We start from the raw sequence: 18,468 nt of genomic DNA, 5'->3' as shown, positions 1-18,468 counted from the left end.
AAGGAACACGTATGATACCCTCTTCAGAGGACAACTGTGTTTTCTTTTCTTTTCTTTTCTTTTCTTTTCTTTTCTTTTCTTTTCTTTTCTTTTCTTTTCTTTTCTTTTCTTTTTTAAATTTTTAATTATTTATTTTGAGAGAGAGAGCTTGTGTGATTGGGAGAGTGGCAGAGAGAGAGAGAGAGAGAGAGACAGAGAGAGAGACAGAGAGAGAGAATCCCAAGCAGGTTCCACGCTCAGCATAGAGCCTTACACAGGGCTCAATCTCTCAACTGTGAGATCATGACCTTAGCAGAAATCAAGAGTGGGATGCTTAACTGGCTGAGCCACCCAGACACCCTGTTTCTTTTTTTAAAAAATTATTTTGTCTTTTTGACATGTAATAATTGTTACATTTAAAAGAATTTTTGTATCTATACACGCACACTCACACACACACACACGTGAATTACAAAGAGCAATAAAAAAATGAATAACCACAGACACACCATCTAGAACAAAGTACTGAAATGTCATAATTATTATGCATATACCAATGTGTTGTGCCCCTTTCCTTTCTCTATGGCTCCCTCTTCCCAGATAATCTTTATCTTGAATTTTCATGTTACTGTTCTGCACAATGTGTAACCAATGAGAGCTTGCAAAGTTCTAGACTTCCCTACCAAGTTGAGTTGAATATATTGAAAAACTTGCTTTCATTTTTTAAATATCATGAAAGAATAAAAATTCTGAGCCAACTCAATATTTTCACATTTCTCAACCAGCTACCCTCATGTGGTCTGTCGAATTCTCCTCACCTCCCGGCCTCCGAGTGTCAGCAAGGCCTGTTGGCATGGCTGTTCTATTCACGTCAGCAGAAAAGGAGTCCACATTCCAGTGGCCTGACTGGCAGTGCTCAACTTTTCAGGTGAGATTTCCCCCCTCTCCGTCACCCACAGAAAGTGGCTTTGAGAGTCAAGAATATTTCATAATGAAAACAAAATGAAGGCTATTTGTTAAATAGGGCTTGTACTGGAAAAAAGAATGTTTTGCTACTTCTTGTAATATATTTGCCATCCTGTATATGAACACAAGCAGATCCACAGCCCCTTTGTGCCTGGCTATCTGCATTGTCTTTGTAAGATGTGCAGATACCTGCATTTAAATCCACCATTATTTCTGCTTTCTGGGACTTAACCCTTATTAAATATTATACATTAAATGCCTAGGTTTAATAGTCATTTAACACTTCAAAACAACAATGACATACAGCTGGGAAAGAACTTCCTTAATGATTGTGGGGAAAAAAAAGTGGAAAAGGGAGAAAGAGACAGAGACAGGGATGGAGGGGGGTGATCTATGTCATATTTCTCTGTAGATAATTCTTCCATTTCTTTTTTTTTAAGTTTATTTATTTACTTTGAGAGAGAGACAGAGAGAGAGAGACAGAGAGAGAGAGAGAGAGGACAAGGAGGGACAGAGAGAGACAGAGAGAGAGAGAGAATCCCAAGTAGGCTCCGTACTGTCAGTGCAAAGCCGGACACCAGGTCAGATTCAGGGCTCGAACTCACGAACCATGAGGTTGTGACCTGAGCCCAAGTCTAGAGTCACACGTTTAACCAACTGAGCCACCCAGATGCCCCTATTCTTTCATTTCTTAATTCAATTACTTCATATAATGCTACCTATTTTGTGCAAGGTCAAGTCTCCTAACTTGTATGACTCATTCTTCTTGAGCAAAATAAAATAGTTTCTCCTTTTTATTTATAAAATGTCTTCTCCTAGGATAGATCCAAAAAACATTTTTTTCCAGGAATTCACATTTGATAAAATTATCACATTTGTTGTATTTAAAAAGAAGTCAAAGTGTACATAATACAGTTAATAAAATGTACTGTTCTTAAATATGAGTGGTAGGAAATCTCTAAAAGATACACTGTGTGTCCCCCATAATGCCTATTAATTCTTGTCCACTGCGCAGTGTTCACCTCATCTTCGTCTCAAGACAGAGAATGTGAGTAATGTAGAGGAGGGAAACTTTTCCTTCTTCCCTTCTAGGTTCTATGGTCTAATAAGACAAATTAACAGGAGAAAAATTTAATTTCATACATGCAATAGCCCCAAAGACACGAGCCAACACAGGAAATATATGTTCCTTCCCACTTCCTTGAAATTTCCTATAGCTACAACAAATCCCTTATTTTGTTAGATTGCAGAATTTTTGTTATTATTTTTAAATGTGTTAAATTACTTGTTCTTTAAATTATGCTCAAGATCATCCAACAGTGAGCTTAAATATCTTAAACTTTACCAAAGGCAATTATCGAATATATTAAATTGAACAATCAATACAACACCAGAAAAATCAGCTCCTGATCTTATTACATATGAGCTAATGTAATTCAGGATAAAGATCTTTATTATTTGCTTTTGTGCTTTCAAAGCATTATGGAAATTCATAAATATAATGATTACCTTTTAAATATCTGTTTCATTTTGAAAGCACAAAATCTATGATTGAGTTTTTTCAGATAATCAGTAAAAACTGACATAGAATACTGCTGCTTTTCTGTTTCATTTGTCAGAATGTTTTATCACTTCAGCTTTTCATTCTATATGCAGCATATAATTGAATGAAATGTAGTTTAAAATGAAATCTATTCCCTTTTATGAGAACATTCACTTATTAAAGGTTAAATAAAAGTTGAAGAGCATTTAACTTATCTTGAATACAAATGACTTAGCTTTGACTATTTAAACATTTAAATATTTAATGATCAATTTTCACCAGTAACAAAGATTTTCCATATTCCTAAATATATATGCAGATATTTTTTAAAAAGTTAAGTGATGGGGCGCCTGGGTGGCGCAGTCGGTTAAGCGTCCGACTTCAGCCAGGTCACGATCTCGCGGTCCGTGAGTTCGAGCCCCGCGTCAGGCTCTGGGCTGATGGCTCAGAGCCTGGAGCCTGTTTCCGATTCTGTGTCTCCCTCTCTCTCTGCCCCTCCCCCGTTCATGCTCTCTCTCTCTCTGTCCCAAAAATAAGTAAAAGTTGAAACAAAAATTAAGAAAAAAAAGTTAAGTGATGTGGGATTTACATTGAGTTTTTAGTGTTTTTAGAATAATTCTAAAAAGTAATTTAGATAATCTCTTATTAGTTCACAAATACTTATGTTCAAATACATATATAAAATGTTAGAAAATCTATTACTCTATTTGGTATCTATACTATTATATTTTAGTTAAGTTTATGAAAGATAGTGTCTTTTTCTTATTTTAAAAACTTAACTGAAGGAAGATTAATGGGTGAGTTTTAGAATTCCTTAGAAAGAAATAATGGTAACGTTCTTTCGCTGAAAGTTAACATTTTATACTATGAAGAATAAAAATCTATTTATCTGTGTACCTTATGAATTTTCCCTCTGATAACTTTGCATGAAATGGATTTGGGAAGGATGTGATTAATCATATGTATAATAATATGGAAAAAAATGAATGACATTCACAAAGCTGGGTGGTAGAGTGAATTAAAATTGCAGAACTGGTTTTATTGCTGTGTATCTCTTATAATATGGTGGCCTGAAATAATTTTCACATTTAGTCAAACTACTGCATAAGAGAGTAATAATTAAAACATGTGAATATGTCATCTTTAATTATGCCTATAAGCATTGTTGAGATTATCTCAGTTTTGTATTTGTATGTTGCCTAATTTGTATGTTGCCTATAAACATTGTTGAGATTATCTCAGTTGGGATAGAGTAACACATATTGCAAATACTCTCCATGATGTCAGACATTTGGGTCTATAATAGTACTTGTGACATAGACAGTATTTACTAACTAGCCTCATTTGTAGAGGAAACATATCAGAATATCAATAAACAATGTGAGAGTTAAGAAATTTTCATCGATCAATAGCAAAGAATCACCTCTTAGATATATTGATATAGAAGATTTTTTTCACTGATTAATGTAAAATTATTTTGAATTAACATGACATTTTCCTTTTTAAGAACTCAAAAGCCTTGCTGTTTTGTTTCAGTAATCTTGTGAAGAGTACCAAGGGAAATTTTAAATGTGTAGAATTCAACATTTTGTCCATAAGTGACTTAGAATCAGAGCCAGTATTCAAAGGAAGCTTAAACATTTTCATAGCTGTTATTCTGTCTCAACTTCTCCAGTGGGTAGGCATTCATTGTCTGTTTAAATATGAATTATGATAGGGAAATTACTTCTCTATAAAGCTGTTCATTCAGTTGTGATGTGGGAGTGATTATAATTACCCTATAAAAACCTCTCTTTATTGAGACATTATCTACCTCTTCATGATTTTTAACCCATTGATGTTAACTTTGACTTCCAGGGTCATACAAATAAGATCACCTTCCATTGCCTCTCTAGAAGCTCTGTGCTCTGGTGGAAGGAGAACTAGACTATAACATGGCACACCTAGGATCAGCTCCAGTTTCACCATGTTCAGCCATGGGACATGAGGCAAGCAGCAACTCTGTGCCTCCATTTCTTCATCTGTAGGCTAAGAGTAATAATGCATGCCTACTCTCCCTTCCTAAGCTATACAGCTACTGTGAAAATCAAATAAAATAGTATATGAAAGCTTTTCCTGAAATATAAAATGCTAAGCAAATAGGTTATTATTATTTGCATTAATAGCTCTTTATCATGTTTCTCTCTAGATCTTCCCTTCTTTGGAGCAAGTATTCCAAGTATCCTTACCTATACTTATATGGTATGCATTTGTTTCTTCATCATTCTAGACTCTTTCATTAGTCAGTATTTCTTTCTTTCTTGTCCTTTTCTTAAATTTTTAATGTTTATTTTTGAGAAAGAGAGAGACAGAGTGCAAGTGGGGGAGGGCAGAGAGAGAGGGAGACACAGAATCCAAAGCAGGCTCCAGCCCCTGAGCTGTCAGCACCGAACCCGATGCAGGGCTCAAATGCATGAACCATGAGATCATGACCTGAGCCAAAGTCAGTCACCTAACCAATGGAGTCACCCCGGGGTCCCTCTTTTTTTTTTTTTACAAGAAATTTTATTCTAGGTTGGAAGACATGCTGAAGGTCACACGGTTATTATGTGATGGGGCTGGTTTTCTAACTCAAGCCTCACATCAAAACCTGGTGTTCTTAATCCAGCATGATAACCTGTGCATGCCATAGATGTGGGCTTGTCCATTATTCTTTCATTCAGTGTTTGTTCATTGAATACATTGTGCTAGATATTGGGGATACAAAGGTTAATAGGGGCAGAGATTCTGTCCTCAAAGAACTCACAGTGTAGAAGAGAAGAGATAAGGAAATAGACGATTATCAAAAATGCGTTGTGGTAAATGTCATAATAAGAAAACAATCAACTATTATCTCTATGTCTAGGTGCTCTATCTACACTGATGCAGCAAAGATTATTTTATTTTGTTTAAAAAATTTTCTTGTCAACCAGCACCTGGCTAACCAAGTCATAGCAGTGTTCACACATAAGGCAGAGTATCCCTTACAGGAACATGGTGGAGGGGACTGGTGAAGAAGATTTAACAAGGTGAGCTGTAATGTGCTTTCAAATTTTCAGATTCTATGAGCTTGAGCTAGAGTCAAATAAATCCTGAAGTAATATTTACCTAAACTAATATTCCACAACCCTACACATCTGCAGTAGATTGTTTATAAGCTAAGTGCAAAATTTGATATTTTTCCCTTATAATATTCCTTCCTGTCAGATACAGTTTGATGTGCTTTTGGAAACTGCTTTTATTATCCAGCATGACTGCTCTCAAGTCCAACCTTGTGTCTTCTGTAAATGTTATCTGCATGCCCTCTCTGTCCTCATTCATCGAACAGAATTTATTAAGCATTCACTCTGGGCCAGGTGCCATGTTGATGCAGGTAGGAGACAGACTCTCAAATCAGTTAATGAAAAAGCACAGCATCATGGCCAATGCCATGATCGAAAGATGCCCAGGGATCTAGGGGAGCACAACCACCACAATCTAGGTGGTGCCCAATCAAGGCTGAGCGTGAAGATGGGGCAAAGAGGGAAGACGGCTTGGCTTGGTCTTGAGATACATGTAGAAGTAGGGGAGGGGTGAAGCAGAGGGAGCAGCTTCTGCACAGTGAGGAGTGTGGGGAGGATGGAATCTAAGGAAGTGTGGATTCACTCAGCAGGGCTATAGTATGGGATTGTAAGGGAGATATAGTGAAAATGATGCTGGATTGGTCTTTCTAGAGCCACTGAATGGAGAGCACTCAGCAACTGCTATTGAGAACTCACACCAGACTCCCATCGATGAGCCTTTTTGTGAGTTAGACCTGGTCTTTCAGCCAACAGACTAAACTGCTTTCTCATCCTCAGTGTTATTGTATGGGTCAAGGAGAGGGGAAGAAAAGGAGAAAAAAAGGATGAACAAGAGGAGAAGGACAAGGAAAAAAAAGGGACTTCTAACTATACAGTGTAAACATGCAAAACCACAAGGGAAGAACTTCAGGCAGTAGAAAGAGCGTACCTTAAATGTCAAAATAGGAGAATTATCTGGAAGGATGCCAAACTCTTAATCTTGAAGCAACAGCTAAAGTCTGCTTCTAAAAAGCCTTACACATTTGTGTATGTTTATTTAAAATTAGGTAAGAAGCTAGAAAGAGATCCATTATGGCAACTAATCTACCTCAAGGTAGAAACAAATTCTAAAGATATTCTCTTTTATAGGTGATTTTGCTCAGCTGATGAGATTATAGGATAGCCAGTCCTATGCTAAACCAGTTTTTTTTTTTTTTTTTTGATAAGGAATTATGGGAAAATCTTTAGAAAATGTGTGGAGAAAGCTAGGGACATTTTTTTTTAACATTGACCATTTATCTTAAATTCATTAAATGCTATGTGTCTATAACAATAAATTATCAACAAGGCATCTTGGTTTATTTAAGTTTTCCAAACATTGTGACAGTTGAATAGAACCAAAATTGATTGGATAGTAGTTTAACCACTTTAGTAGATTCACAATGAACCTGGCTTCTACCACCACATAACTGGCCGCAAATTTTTTTCAAATGAAATATAGAAATTCAAAGGCTACAGGAATTCCTTATCTCTTACATATTTGATTCTTTCCAAGGGAATTCCTGAAGGAATTCCCTGCAATTTCACCCTCCACTTAATAACGATATACTTGGCACATTATATCATAAAGACATATACGTATTGTGTGTGTGTGTGTGTGTGTGTGTGTGTGTGTGTGTGTTTGTGTGTGTGTGTGTGTGTGAAGAGACCAAGAGAGAAAGAGAGAAAGGGAGAGGGAGATATATATTTTTTTTTCATCTTGAATATGGACACAGATGTTTTATCTCCCTTTCTAGATTTCAGATTATGGGAAATTGGGCAAACACCCTGGACAGTGTTAGGCCTTTTTTTCTCTGACTGAACATCAAGCCAGAAGAGGCTGTGCAAAGTACATATGCAGTGAAGTTGAAGTTCTCTTTCTGTAATTAGCTCACTCAATGACAGAGCCAGATGTGATCAAACATATCCTTTTCCATGAAGCCTCTCCCTGAAATCCCAGGGGATATATCTTACGAACTTTGGCCTTCTCACTAGCAGTTCACAGACCCGTTGTTGCCCCCCATCTTCTCTCTGCTGTTCTCTGGTCAGGTGCCATCATTCCTGAACCACAAGTGTAGATTCATTTTAGCTGGCCTTTTGTTATATAAAGCAGATGTACAGTGGCTCTGCTTTGTCCCAATAATTCTATTTCCAATGGCCTCTTTAAAAAATTACAAAAAAATTCCTTTCTTCTATATTCTGTTTTCATGACTTGCTATCATCCACATCGCCACCTTCTTAAGCACATTCACCTGATAAGTTTTCCTTTATTGTTTTGACTTTTTGGGTGCATAGGAGTACTTCGCACTGATCCATATACTTTTAACAGAAATATATAAGAAAATATTAAGATATATAGAGGTAGCAAACATTACCAGCTTGATACATTTTGCACAGTTTTGGAAGATTTAACTTACCATTATCCTAACCTCACCTTCTTCCCCATCAGAGGATCTGATAATTTCATCTTCTATTTTTCAACGTTTATTTATTTTTGGGACAGAGAGAGACAGAGTATGAATGGGGGAGGGGCAGAGAGAGAGGGAGACACAGAATAGGAAACAGGCTCCAGGCTCCGAGCCATCAGCCCACAGCCTGACGCGGGGCTCGAACTCACGGACCGCGAGATCGTGACCTGGCTGAAGTCGGACGCTTAACCGACTGCGCCACCCAGGCGCCCCTCATCTTCTATTTTTAAATAATCAGTACAATGGAATCTCCCTTGGTTTCTCCTTCTTCTGGGTTACCTTTTTACTTTCTTGCCTTTTATCTAAATTGCCTGGCATGCACTTACTCCTCTGTCTATCTCCATCCATGTTATATCTGAATGCCACATCCTTTCTGTGTCCCCACTGCACTCTAAATGCACAACAGTTAGCATGTATTATGCTTTCCTACACAAAGAGTGAGCACTGTTCTCACTTGCTTTCCTATCCTAATGACCTATGTATATTACAGTGGCTAGTATATAATATAACTATAATGCATACTTACTGAATAAATGGATAAATTTTTTCATTCTCAACTGGGCCAGGCTTGCATATAGATTCAAATTTATCCTGAGTCAATTCAGGAGAGTGCCTACTATATTCCTACCCCATGCAGTATATATTAGACCTCAGTGAATGCCATCTGGCCTAACTTTATAATGCAGAATCCTCCACAGTGCAAATGACAAGCACATTACCCTTCATTCACATGAGGTTAGTCTCCACAAACTGTATAATATGGATTTTTACATATATTCAGCCATTTTTTTCATGAGAGACAGATTTTCAATGTTTCAACTGTGATTAACAGTAAAATAGATAGCTAAATATTTTACTTAGAATTGATAAAAACAAGTATGTACTGTGCATGGCATATGGAAGCATATATAGCATATAGGACAGGATCTGGAATTGGGCTGGAATCTTTATTGCTTCCTTTATTAGTCATGCAACTGTTGTGGACTGAATTATGTCCCCCTAAAATTCATACTTGAAGCCCTAACCCCTAATGTGACTGTATATAGAGACAAGGTCTTTAAAAAAGATAAAGTCAAATGAGGTCATAAGGGTGGGCCCTAATCCAATAGGACTTATGTCCTTATAAGAAGAAGAGCTACCAGAATGCTCTCTCTCTCTCTGCACACAGAGGAAAGGCCATGTGAGGACACAAAAAGAAGGCAGCTGTCTACAAGTCAGGAAAAGAGGCCTCATCAGAAACCAATCCAGCTGGCCCCTTAATCTTGGCCTTCTAGCCTCCAGAATTTTGAGAAAATAAATTTGTTGTTTAATTCCCCAGTCTGTGACATATTGTTATCATCCTGAGCAGACTAATGCAACAAAAATTAAAATCAGATTACATTTTTTGATCCTTGGTTTTTTTTTTTTAATTGCAAAGTGGGTATGATAATACTATACCATATGTCATAAAACTGCAGTGAAGAGATAATCAGATGATACATCTGGCATTTAATACAGTGCCTGACACATTGTAAGTGCTCGGAAACCATTAGCTATTATTGTTACTTCACGCAAAATCATCCACTGTAACCTATATTCTTGACACTGAGACTGAGAGTCATTGAATCACATTTGGGATAATTAGGTCAGGCAGTATTTAGCCAATAAGAATTCTGCAAAGTCTTGGTCAATCCAAGTAGGCACATACACGGTTTAGTCATCCTTGCTAACTACTGAAATTCCAAATACGCTGTAGTAACAACCAATGAGGCACTTTATAGGCATGTTAACCAATTAAAAAGACAACTTACTACGACTAGGAAGTAATTATTATTAATTAATAATAAGTTAATAAGGTTACAACCATACAAAAAAAAGAATGAGGAAAACGGTGAAAAAGGCAAAGAATCAGATTTTGCAAAGAATGTGAATCAGAAGGCTCAGTTTGCAAAATGCTAAAAACAGATGACTTTAGAAAAATTCACCTTGCCTCATGCATAATTTTTACCAGTTTCTCTTCATATAGAGCTATCTCTGCTTCTTTGTGACCCCTGCCTTCATTTCTATACTAAACTTATTAAATGGAGATGGACTTTCTCTGATGGATAGCCACATATATTAAATAGCCCCATTCACTTTGATTCCTCTCTCTCTCTGCTACTTACCTTGGTATATGATGTCCTCAAAGCTCATATGGAATATCTTTATGTATTTTTTGTGAAATCACTGTCTATGGAAAGCTTTTATTCTTGATATAATTATAAGAAACTTCCCTTCACCTCCTCCAGCTCTTAGCTAATGCCTGCCTTTCTGTGTTTCCTTGCAGTGCCCTGTGTTCAGGCCCTTATAACTCAGACTGTGCAGTAGGATTTCTGCAACATGGGTTGGTGTTGGCATTAATTGCATCCTCCACTTCCTACTATCCCCCATTTCACCTATTTAGTACATCATGGATGACAATGTCTTGTTTCGAGAGATGGGTCACTTCTACCTTTCTTCCAAGATGACTTAAAACAACCCAGTGATCTGCTCTCAAAAGTTTTGCTGACAGCAGTTCTAAGGTCATTCTAAGGTCATTCTCAGATCAACAAATTAACTGTGTTCACATTATGAACTGTGATGACTTAAGTTAAATCGCATGACTATTCCTTTTCAGAATTGTACCAATGACATTCCTCTCTAAGCATTTCTTTTCCTTAAATTAGCTCAGTAAAAAACACTTTTATTTTCCCACAGTTACTCATTACAGTCAGTGTTGCTTTCACACCAACATCCACCTTCATTTCATCTTCTTAAGCAAGACTATGACACATCTGTTCTTTGACTTTCCTCTTCCTCCTTCTCCTTCTTCTTCTCTTCCTTCTCCTCCTCGTACTCCTCCTCCTCCTCCTTCTTCTAACAATTTGTCTTCTTCTTTTAACAATTCTTCTTCTTGGGGCGCCTGAGTGGCGCAGTCGGTTAAGCGTCCGACTTCAGCCAGGTCACGATCTCGCGGTCCGGGAGTTCGAGCCCCACGTCAGGCTCTGGGCTGATGGCTCGGAGCCTGGAGCCTGTTTCCGATTCTGTGTCTCCCTCTCTCTCTGCCCCTTAAATTCTTTATTTGACATTACCCATCTTAATAAATTCAGCCATGGTGCCAAATTATGTTTTAAACATTTTCAAATGTTTATTTATTTTTGAGAGGGAGACAGTATGAGCAAGGGAGGGTCAGAGAGAGTGAGGGAGACACAGAATCTGAAGCAGTCTCCAGGCTCCGCACTGTCAGCGTAGAGCCTGACACAGGGCTCGAACCCATAAACCGTGAGATCATGACCTGAGCCAAAGTCAGACACTCAACGGACTGAGCCACCCAGGTGCCCCATGAGGGTGCCAAATTATTGAACACATCTTTCTTTTTATATTTCTTTCAGGATACATCAACTTTCACATATTTGATCTTCCCCAACTTACTTTAATATCTTCAACCCTATATTTCATGAACAAGAGCACATATCTTTTACCCATATTCATCACAAGAGTAAAGAAAAATAAATCTTTCTGTGTCTTATCCTTTGAGAAAACGTTTTGTTGTTGTTTTGTTTTTGTTTTTGTTTTGTAGGGAGAAATTCTCATTCTCCTCATTCCTATGTGTTAATGACAGGATTTTCAATTCACTCATTAAGAGAAGGACATATAGAAGAAAACTTTCTATACTGAACTTCTTGTTAAATTGGAGAGAAATTGCAGCTAATTCACTCATTCTCACTGTGGGAGAGGAGTGATCCATCTGCCTGGTGACACTGGGCACTAGGGAGAGCTTGAGATCTACCGAGCCCTGGGAGCCAGGGCTGTGGCTGTACTGAAAACCATTTTTACCCCTTTGGACTTGTTGACTCTCAGCTCATGAGCTCCTTTTGCTGCTTCCTTATTTTTCTCCATAAGATGAACATGAGAGGAGTGTTCCCCTGTGTGGAGGGAAGCATGTTGTTCTCTAGCCCCTCTGATGGACCTGGTATTTGAGTGTGGGAGGTAGGTAACCCTAGGCCTGGGCTCAGTGAGGGCTGTGGGAGAGACCCCACTATGTTCTTCAGCCACACTAGTAAGGTTGTGTCAATGAAAGCTTATGACTTAAGTTATCTCTCTGGTTTGCGAGCATGCATTATCAGCCAGCATTCTGGACTAGAAGAGGGATATGTGGTAGTATTAGGCACCAAACTATGTTTGGCTGTGTGTGTGTGTGTGTGTGTGTGTGTGTGTGTGTGTGTGTGTGAGTTGCATATATTCTTAAGTTTTAAATGACTTTAGGTTTACAGAGCACTTGCAGAGATAGTACAAGAAGTTCCCATTTATCCTTACCCAGCTTCTCCTAATTTAATATCTTGCCATAACTGTGATACATTTATCAAAGCTAAGATACTAACATTGGTACAATACTATTACCTAAACAACAGACTTAATATCACTAACGCCCTTATTCTGCCCCAGTATCCAATCCAATATTCCACACTGCATTAGTTATTATGTCTTCTTAGTTGCCTCTGATCTGTGATGGTTTCTCTGTCTTTCCTTGGCTTTCATGACCTTGCTGCTTTGGAAGAGTTCTGTTCAGGAGTTTTGTAGAATGTCCCTCATTTTGAATTTGTCTGATGTTTACTCCTATTGCTGGGGATATTAATCTTGATCACTTAATTGCCAAATGGTTTCTGCCAGGTTTCCCTTTGTAATTAGCAAATGTTGGGAAGAAGACATTTCAGGGCTATGCAAACATCCTGTTTCTCCATAAACTTTCTCTCACTAACTTTAACATTCTTTGGTTGATCATGCCTATAGCAGTTATTACTGTGATGTTCTAGTTGTGTTTTCTATTTTCCTCATTTATTCTGCATTTATTCATTGGAATTCTTATATAAGGAACTGCTATCTCTTCTGCCCCATTAATTTGTTGATTCATTTATTTGTGTCAGTATATAATTATGTATACTTATTTTATTGGTTATAATCCAATTCTGTCACCTTTTGGCCATTGAAAACTATTTCAGTTGATTCCTGTGTGCTTTTGGCATGTTATCATCTTTTGAAAATAAGCCATTTTAATGTAGAGCGACATTAGATTTACAGAGAAGTTTCAGAGATGCACAGATAGCAGAGTGAGTGCTTATACAGAATACCTTTTACCCTATTTTCCTCATTGTCAGCATTTTACATTGCCATGGTACACTTGTCAAAACTAAAAAACCTATTGGTAGGTTACCATTAATTAACTCTAGTTTTTATTTGTATTTCATCAGTTTTCATTAATGTCCTCTTTTTGTTTCAGAATCCAGTCTAGTGTACCACATTGCATTAGTTCTCATGTCTCCGAGTCTCACGTCTCATGTCTCCTGCTCCGTGACAGTTTCTTGACCTTTTTTTGCTTTTCATGACCTTGGCAGTCTTGAGGAGAACTGATCAGTTATCTTGCAGCATGACTCCCATTCTGGGTCTGTCTGATGTTTTTCTCAGGATTAGAATGAGTAATGGGTTTTTGGAAACAATACCATGGAGGTGAAGTGCCCTTCTCATCACATCACATCAGAGGGTACATGATATCTGCATAAAGGTTCCCTAATGACGTCAACCTTTGCCAGCTGCCTAAGGTGGTGTTTGTCTCCTCCTCTATTCTATGGAAGCAAATCATTAAGCATAGCCCACCCTCAGGGAAGGGGGACTTGGACTTAAAATGGTCCTCTGAGAGGTGGGAGTATCTACATGTATTATTTAGAATTCTTCTATAAGGATTACTTGTTTCCCCCCCATCAGCCTTAGTTTGCACTGAGAATACATCCAATTTCTTTTCTGTGAGAGTCCCATAGGCCATAGTTCTAGCTTTTTGTGTTCTTATTCGTGTGATTTCTTCCTGTTGATTCTTTCCTCCAGGTGCGTGTTTCTTTAGTGCTTCATGATTTCTTTGGAACTGAGTTTCCTTTCCTTATGACTCAGCTCCTTCTCTAGTCTCAACCCCTAATAGGATGCCTGGGTTCTATTACATACGGCAGGCTGTCTCCATCTGCATGGGGCTGCCACTGGCTTCTCTTTACTGCTACAATATCTGTAGATACTTTCCTTGTGTCTTTGTTCCTAATCTGAGTGTTTCAGTCCCAGACAGAAGAGTCTCTTCTGACCAAGCTCACCTAGCATTGTCCCGCCATGGTTTTTTGTTTTCGTTTTTGCCCCAGATGTTGTTTTTCTCTAACTCCTTTGTTTTCCTTCCCTTTCTACCCACTCTACTGTCTAGAGATCAATGTATTTATCTTCTCCTCTCTTCTCTTTTCTGGGGGCCTCGAAGTATCTCCTGGAATTCATTGTGGGTAGATGATACCTGCTCAATTGTTGGAAGCCCTCCTTTCGTTATGGTGACCTGGCCTCCACCCAGTGCTGCTTGTTTTCCTTAGATTACTATGTGTCAGGTTGAGGCTTCTTTTTCTACACACAGCTTAGATACAGTTAACTTTGTATGACTGTTTTGTTCTTGTCTCCAGATTATAAAACACATAACAATAATTATAATAATTCTGTCAGTAAAAGTAGCTATTATTTATTGAACACCCAACCTACGTCAAACACTGTGCTGTCTGCCTTATATTCATAGACTTACTAAATTCTCACAAGATGTTGTTACCATATCCATTTTATAGATGGGAAAGTGAGACTCAGAAAGATAATTAATTTGCCACATTCACAGAGTTAATTTTAGAATTCCAAAGCCATTTTTCCTTACCATGTTATTTTGAGTCCTTCCCTCATTATTCAGATTAATCTTGAGCTATCTCTATAGCACATATTTGGCTCTCTGGATAGCATTTGAATTTTTGATGATGTTTAAATTAAAAGTACCCCTGTTTGTGGGTAAATGTATTCTCCTCTTGCTGTAAAATTTGAAGCTTCCGTCAAAACACTGACCTTGACAATAATGAATGACTGATTGTCTTACATAATCCTCTTTAACTCTTTGTGGTAGGTACAGTATTATCCCCATTATGCATATAAGAAATTGATTTTAAACAATTTTAGTAATCTGCTCAATATAATTACACAAACAAGTTAGTGGCCAAACTAAAATTTGAACTCTGGTAATCCAACTAGAAGTCCATCCTCTAAACTAACTCTCCATATACTACAATGTTTCCAGGGGCTAACCCTAGCTATTATTAGCTATTAGGTTGTATTGCTCCCCCTTAGTTACCTGTGCATACATTATCCATTTCCTTACTTTTCATCCATAGTCTTAACTGAAAATTATCATGTGGGAAATAAAATTTTGAGTGGGTCTCCAAGGTTAAATGAAGCATTTCATTTAGAAACCATCATTTAGCGTATTCTCAGACTATGATATCATATTTATCTCCAGACCATTGAGAACAGTTAGTCATAATGGAACATTAAGGTTTTAAGCAGGTATTAGTCACAAAAGAAAAGAGATCATAGCATCCTGCTTTGATTCACAGATTCCGGGTAATAGAGAATAGTCACGTTAAGCACTGTAGATTCATTTCTAAATGATATGGTTTTACAGATTTTCAAGTATTAGTAATTTATAGTATGCTTTCTCTTGTTAACCATTTTGAAATTTCATTACTGCAAGTTTTAAGGCATGCTCAAATACTTGCATTTGTTTGGAATATCACTGTGTTCAAAATCAGGTATAATTGAACCAGGGCTTAGAACTTGAAAATCTTTGAGATTACAGAGATATTCATTCTTAAAGAATTGATTATAATGGGATTTAACCTGTTACATCTGACAATTATTCAGCAATTTCAGTTGAATGGAAAGCCACCCATATAAAAAATAAACCCACTTACATTCTGAAAGAAGCACAGTGAATTAGAGAATTTGAAAAAGTAAAAATCTACAGAAGGTGAGGTGAACATATTTTCCAACAGTTTGCTCTTGAATTACACATTGAAGGTATCTAATAGGAAAAAAGGATAATGACAAAATGACTGAAATATAAAGTGTGGGCTATACACTACTCTCTAAAAACCTTCTGAATGATCACTCTTGCATCAAAGAAATGAAGGCCTCAGACTTTCCCCCCCTCAGCTGTTAGCTCTTCTACTACAGTGAAATATGCAGATATCTTTATCTCAGGTCCTGCATACTCTTCTCTTCAAGCCCCTTCATTCTAGGATATCACCACTCAAATATCGTTCCACAGTGTAAAAATGGTTTTTTCTGGAAATAGACAAGGCAGCATTTTCACCTCCCAGACTATTCTTCCCAAAGACTCCATTACTATTAATGACCTCATTACTCTCAACAGCATCCACGTGTCTCCTAGTTACTGAGAGATGCAAAAGATTTTCGGTTGTTATTTTTTAAATTATGGTTACACCCACATGGTGTGAAATCCAAGGACTATAAGCCATGATACATTAGAGAGGAACTCTTCCCACCTCAGCCCTTTGTGCCAGTTCCCCTCCAGAGGCAACCACTGTTGCCATTTTTTTATATATGCTTTCAGAGGTATTCAGCTCTTTTCCATAAGTGGTAGCATTTCAAACAAAGTGCTGTGCAGCCCTTCTGAAAAAAAAGCTTTCATGAGGCATAGTTTACACATTTACAATTCATCTATTTTTAACAGAACATTTGATGATTGTTACAAAGTGTAGAGTCATGTGACCATTGCCACAGTCCAATTTTTATTATTTTTTTTTACTTTTTTAATGCTTATTTTTGAGAGAGAGAGAGAGATTGGACATGTGAGAGAGAGACAGAGCTGAGGAGGAGCAGAGAGAGAGGGAGACACAGAATCTGACGCAGGCTCCAGGCCCTGAGCTGTCAGCACTGAGCCTGATGCAGGCCTCGAACTCACGAGCCGTGAGATCATGACCTGAGCGGAAGTCGGATGCTCAACAGACTGAGCATTAGTGCCTCATGACATAGGCACCTCCCAAAGGCCTCACCTCCTAATACCATCACCTTGGGCATTAGGATTTCAACATATGAATTTGGTGGAGAGACATACAAATTCAGGCCATAGCATCTCAAAACCCTTACAGAGTTTTATAGTAAATTTTCTTGAAGGAAGCAGAAGAGGGTGCTTATATTACATGCTTCTACCAACCAACTGAACAACCACTAACATGCATTTGTTTTCTCCTAAGACTCTCCTTGGAGCTTCATTCTCTGGGTATTTCATTGCTCAGCACCCAAGCTTGTTAGGTCTCTGTCTTTCCTTCTTTATTTCACTTTCCCTTCTCCCTCTCAAGAACGTTTTCTCTCTTTGACTTATGCATAGGATTTAATAATTCTTATTTGCTACAGTTCCCCACACTTAGAGATTTACCCTATAATGACTCCTCAGTGTATTTCCTCCTAACACAAACAATAGCTCCCTATAAAGTGTTTGGTGAATAATCTCTTTTATCCTTGTTGCATTAGTAAGAATGCTCTTAGGAAGCACATGAGAGGAAATGGACTAGATAAAGAAGCTGAGACAAGGTCAAGTGTAATTGCTACCTTTTGCAGAAGTGTCCATGCCCATTCTAACATGCCAAGAAGCATGTACATTTTCAATTAGTCCTACCAGACCCCTATGTATTCAGATATAAGAACACATGGTAATTGAGTGTCTTAATATTTCTGTGGTGAAATCTTGATTAGAAAGAGCAAGAACCCCAGCTCCACTAAAAAAAACAAATAAACAAAGAAACAGTAATAATAATACACATGTCATCATGTAAGGATTAAAAGATGAAGTATAAAAAGCACCTAGAACAATGTTTGGCACTAAGTAGATGCTCAATAAGTAGGTGGCTGTTGGTATTTTTACATTTGTAGAAAGAAGAAATAACTGTTTAGTGACAATTTTTTAAAAATCTTTTTCTATCACTAGTGGATGAGATATATCTCAAGGCATTCATCAAATAAATTAAACTCTCAGTCTTCCTAGGTAGAATGACTATAGGAACTTTATTTCCTCAACTCAACATAATAATTAAGTTTTCTTTTTAAAGGCCTTGACAGTTTCAACACGAGGACAGTGGAGCCATTATCACCATCAATCACCATAAAAAAATGACAGATGATTAACTCATAGGTTGTGGTTTTATAAAAATAGCACCTACAATGGAATTGAAATAATTTTCATATAATGCTGTATCTATCCTTTGACATTCATAACTGTTCCTTGAGGTAAGTAGAGTTCATGTGGTTATCTCCAGCATGGGTAAGGAAACCAAGGCTCAGACACATGGGTGAAGGCCTTTGGAATCTGAAAGCTGGGCCTTTTTTCTTATTGTAAAACTTTGATTGAATGAAATAATACATGTGAAAAGCTTCTTAAGTTATAAAAGTATTGTGAAAATACAAGTAGTTATGATTATATCTTGGGGTGAAATATCTAATAAATTCTAGAACCTGAAACCTACCATTTCTAGTTCAAACCAGACCATTTAATCCCACTGCCAAAAGC

General features: G+C 37.5%; 1 long non-coding RNA gene across 4 annotated transcripts in view; it reads left to right on the top strand.

Annotated features, from left to right (window-relative positions):
* The window catches only part of LOC111560996, a 193,222-nt gene that overhangs the window by 139,549 nt on the left and 35,205 nt on the right, over positions 1-18,468 (top strand). For 3 of the 4 annotated variants that reach the window (XR_006599542.1, XR_006599541.1, XR_002743362.2), the window contains 3 exons: positions 765-907; positions 4,677-4,729; positions 5,440-5,535. This is a non-coding gene — a long non-coding RNA (uncharacterized LOC111560996). Of the gene's footprint in view, positions 1-764; positions 908-4,676; positions 4,730-5,372; positions 5,536-18,468 lie in introns of all 4 variants that reach the window. The other variant, XR_006599543.1, reaches the window with a different exon arrangement.

This window comes from Felis catus, chromosome B3, assembly GCF_018350175.1.
Source record: "Felis catus isolate Fca126 chromosome B3, F.catus_Fca126_mat1.0, whole genome shotgun sequence".
Lineage (NCBI taxonomy): Eukaryota > Metazoa > Chordata > Mammalia > Carnivora > Felidae > Felis > Felis catus.
Note: the sequence above shows the minus strand (reverse complement) of the source record. Positions and strands in the feature narration are given on the sequence as shown.